This window comes from Tamandua tetradactyla, chromosome 12 (assembly GCF_023851605.1).
Source record: "Tamandua tetradactyla isolate mTamTet1 chromosome 12, mTamTet1.pri, whole genome shotgun sequence".
Lineage (NCBI taxonomy): Eukaryota > Metazoa > Chordata > Mammalia > Pilosa > Myrmecophagidae > Tamandua > Tamandua tetradactyla.
Window position 1 is genome coordinate 59,122,998 of NC_135338.1, and position 4,878 is coordinate 59,127,875.

At 40.0% G+C, this 4,878-nt stretch overlaps 1 pseudogene; it reads right to left on the reverse strand.

Annotated features, from left to right (window-relative positions):
• Window positions 1-3,348: 3,348 nt before the first annotated feature.
• On the reverse strand, window positions 3,349-4,305 carry LOC143651535 (non-selective voltage-gated ion channel VDAC2 pseudogene; annotated as a pseudogene).
• Between the last annotated feature and the right edge of the window lie 573 nt (window positions 4,306-4,878).

Consider the following 4,878-nt stretch of genomic DNA (forward strand, 5'->3'; position numbering starts at 1 on the left):
TACTAACTTCATTGGGATTTTACCAGTTTTTCTACAAATATTCTTCTCCTGTTTCAAGATCCAATTGGGGGGACCACATTGGATTTAGTCTCCATGCCTCCTTAGGTTCCTCTGCTCTGTGGCAGTTTCTGCCTTTTCTTGTTTTTTTTATGACTTTGACACTTTGGGAAAGTACTGGTCAGGCATTTTGTTATAAGGTAGGGACCAAAAAACCTTGGGTTTGTCCGATGTTTTCTCTTGATTAGGCTCAGGTTATAGACTTAAGGAAAGAACAGCTCAAAGCTGAAGTGATCAGCCTCACTTTGCAGATAACAGAAGTTCAAGGAGTTTGAGTATAGAGGCCAAGGTCATCCAGTTTGAAAGTACTTCTCAAATTTCCACACCAATATTCTACCCTCTGTTCAATGCTCCCCCATAGGAAAAGCAAAGTAAAAGGTTAACCTCAGAGACAATGGGAAGAGAGTGGCATTAAGTCAGAGGTCAGTTTAGGGGGAAATGACTGCTCAGAATTTTCTAAATTCTTGGGGTGTCACATGGGTGCAGGAAGGGATCATCTCTCAGTGAGGAAGCAATCATAGAGAAAAGATTGACATTGATCCGCAGGTGCCGCAAGAAGTCTGGAGGGGGATTGGGGGTAGCGTGCTGCTTTAAACTTTAAAGCAATGTCTGGGAGGACATTTGTTCAGCTGTGTTTAGATTTTACCAATTTGTCTGGGGCTGATTTTTTCAATGCGAACGTAACACTCACTCAAGCTGTCGGTCGTCTTCTTCATAGTATTTTTATTCACATCTTTCTCATTCATTAGCAGCTTAAAGGAGAAACCGTAATCCTTTTTGTTTTGAAGCAATAATACCTCTCAAAAGATTTATGTGTTTTCATAACATTTTTACAACGAGTCCCATTTAGCACTAAAACAAATCATCAGATTTTTGAGCTAGTCCAACTCCTTTACTCAAAACCTGGGGAGACAGAGTCTCAGGTGGCAGAGGATTTAGGTGATATTTCTTGAGTCACTTGTTTAACAAACATTATAAAATTTAATTTTTAAAGAAGTACATTAAAATCCCCACTTTCCAGAGTTGGCTACCACAAGTTCACTTTGCAGTGGTGGAGGCCGTTCTTGAATGCAGCCAGATCTCACTTCTACCATTCCGTTGGAAAAAGTAATATTGTTTGTGAAAACATGTGACTAACTCTCTGTCTAAAACAAGTGATGGGTCAATATCCACCATATTGTCTCGTACTGAGGTTGAGCCTAAATTGTTATCAGCCACTGAGCATATCTGCCATTGCTAGTCTATGCCCTATGAATGGTGGGCTAGGACAGAGGCTCCTCAATGGGACGCTGACAGGATTGTCTTTTTTACCCCAGGTAGATAAACCGATGCTGTAAGGGGATTTCTTTTTGTGTGTGTTTTTTTCATTAATTAAATAATGCTTTTGTCAATTTCACAAATAGTAAGAACCGTATATGCATAACACATGGTCTTAGGTGTTTTGAGAAGTGGTTGAGTCCAAGCCTTGAAGACTCCATTCTGTGAGCCAAGTGACTCCTGTGTGCACGTGTATACATTTGTGAACATATGGTTATGCAATTTCTAATACATAACAATGCTCACAATATCATTCTGCAGTAGATACTATTTACAGTTTCCAATAAGATTTCAGCAACCCAAAGCATCCTTTTCCTGGTCCATGGTCCTCCAGTAAATAAGAGCAGGAATTCATACCCAGATCGGTATGACTCTGTAGCAGTGCCCCTCTCTCTAGGTTGCTCTGACAAGGAAGGGAAGATGTGCCCTGAAGACCTGGTAATTCACACCCTGTGATATGATTGTCAAAATTTAAAAAGTGATTGTTAACAACCAGAAAAGGTAGATCGTTTCTTCACACCCAGAAATTCCATCAGGGGTTTGATGAAGGAGGTAATATGAGCCAGGGCCATTATTTTGAACATCTTTGATTTGTTTTGTTTGGTCAGGCCAATATGCTGAGGACATCCCCATGTTCAGGGCAACCACCCCTCCTCTGTGCTCAGTCCACATTTCTTATTGGCACTGACCCAAACCCAGCTCCAGGGAGGGGCCATCACACAAGACTGGCCATTCAGATTTAGGGACATCTGTGTGATCTAAACCACCCTAGTGAAAATCTGCCTTGGGATTTTTACTGGAAAGAAGTTCTCTTTTAGTGCCATCGTCTTTGCCATTATTATGTAAAGCCTGACCAAGACAGAAACTGCAGAAAGAAAATCAGAGCCTAAAAGAGAGAACATTATATTCTTATAAATATCATTTATGTGGCTAGATCCAGCCATGCCTAAAGCCAGACTGTATCTGGACTTCTTAGCTACTTGTGGTGATAATAAAATTTCTGACTTTGTAACCCAAATATACCAAGTTAATGCATCTTTGTAGGAAGGGGAAAAATGATAGTTAATACTATAATGAAGGCAAGAAGAGGACAGGAAGATGTAGGAGAAATGCCAAGTGGTTTCTATTAGCTGAGAATTCTGTTCTTTGGACAGTTGATTGGAGAGACATTCTGAGTTTTAAAAGTATCTCTCTAAAAGCCAGGTAATAAATGTTCCTAAGCAATCCAGAGATCAGCCTCAAAATCTCAATATTTTGAATGGGTTTTCAATTTAGCAAAATCAATGTTGTTCTTCCTAATTCAGTTTAGAAAATTGTTAGAGTCAACAGAAATTATATATATATATGTATATAATATATATATTTTACATAAAAATATATATATTTACATATATATAATTACATATATATATGTAAATATTTTAGTCACTTCACCATTTTTCTTTTTTACATGGACAGGCACCGGGAATCAAACCCGGGTCCTCTGGCATGGCAGGCAAGCATTATTGCCTGCTGAGCCACCATGGCCTGCTCCACTTCAGCATTTTTAAAGCAGGAAATGCCCTCCTGTCTTCTCCTTATCATTCACTCAGTTCCCATTTTTCCCCTGTAGGGAGAGGAGAAGGAAGAAGAGTGTATATATATAAAAGTGCATTTTCCTTTATCATCAAAATGTATCACAGCTCCTGAACTGTGTGTGTTTCTGCTTCTGATTATAAAGTATGTGGCTTTATAAAATTCATAGTGAGCTTGGCAATGCAATTCTACATGTAGAGCAGCAGCTTATTTTTTTTCTTCCACAATTTTCATAAAGGTCTATTTCATTATTGGTGAGTAGTACATTTAACAGTTAAATCCATTTAAATAATGTATAGATAACTACATGACTGCAGCATTGGTAACTAGATCACCAATTCAACTAGAAAGCAGCTAACAAGTAGCGACTAAATATTAAAAATATAGCCGTTATTCAGATCATCCTTTGTTCTGATCACCTTCTTGGTGGAAAAAAGCCTGCTGGTCACAGTGGAAATACGTTAAGGCCAAGTCTCCCAATAGCCATTCCCAGAGGTTTCTTGAGCTGGCATAAGCCTCCAGCTCCAGAGCAAGCCCAAGTCTGTGGTTTTCAGCCTTAATGCTCTTTAGGCCCTGGAACAGACAGCAAAAGCTTCACACCAGGCCTCAGAGTCTGAGTGTTGCCCACCCCAATTCAACTAGAGTTGTTGACTTTTGCAGAAATTGAAGCAGTGGGATGCAACTGATCTTCAGCTGCAATGCCCAAATGAGTGCTGTTGGAACCCAGTGTCCAAGCAAGTTTTACTCAAGTGTCAAGATCTTCACATAACTTTATGATTAACTGATCCTCCAAATTCTGTCCCATCATTAACATTAGTGTTTAGCTGGGAGTCTCCAGGCCTGTAGCCCACTCCAAAGTTATTCATGTTTAGCTTTGATTTGACACCATCAAAGGTGATGTGGTAACCAGCAAGCCATTCCTTATAACCAGACTGCTGAACCATGGACTACAGGTCCAGTGAAATAAAAATCACCATCACAACCAAGGTTTGTATGCTCTCTTTTATAAGAAGACTTGATTTTACCACTTTTCTTTCCCGTGTTTGGTGAGAAGATGGTATCAAATGTCAGCTTCAAACCTTGACAAATCTGATCTTCAATTGCGAGTTCTGTTCCCAGAGTGTTACCAGTGTCCCATGTTTCTGTGAAAATAAGAGCATACTAGCATCATTTGCATTTGGTCTCTAAGATCCCAGTTACTTTACCAGTGTCTTGTATTAGATGAAACAGATGTTTTTCCACGCCACTGCATGATTTTGTTTTCACATCCAGTTTCACCTAGCCGAAACCAAATCCTTTGTTGAAAATATCTCTGGCAGCTTTGTCAACATCAACCTATGATGGAGGAACACGCATTGGCCACAGACAGCTGTGCCTGTGGGTGCCATGGTGAGGCTGCAGGAAGGGGTGATCTGGTTGCCTCCTGAGGGGAGCTGCCACCACTGCTCTGCTGGTGGCTGAACCCACGAGGCTTGCTCAAGTTTGGGCTGTAGCTGCTACAGTGGGAAGATAAAGTTTAGTTATTTTTCAAGTTTCCCCTTATATGTTAGCTGCAGAACATTTTCTGGGGATGGTCAAATTAAATATGATCTCTTGTCTTCATAACTGACAACAATAATAATAATAGCTTCTATTTTCTGAATGCCTGTTCTGGGCCAGGCCAATCCAGTCATTCATTTAGTGACTCTTTATTAAACTCCTTCTAGATGCCATCAGTAATCTTATTCCTCATAGCAATTAAATGGTATTGTTGTGAAGATTAATTAAAATAATAAATGTGAAACACTTTGGAATGGGATGGGGCCACAATATAGCAGATAGCAGTAAAATAGAGGAAGTCCTCGCAAGCATCACCTAACTTGCAGAGGGGCCTGGAGCTTCCTTGGTGTAACTTCTTTGGAGACTTGGAGAATAAGAAAGATGAGCTGC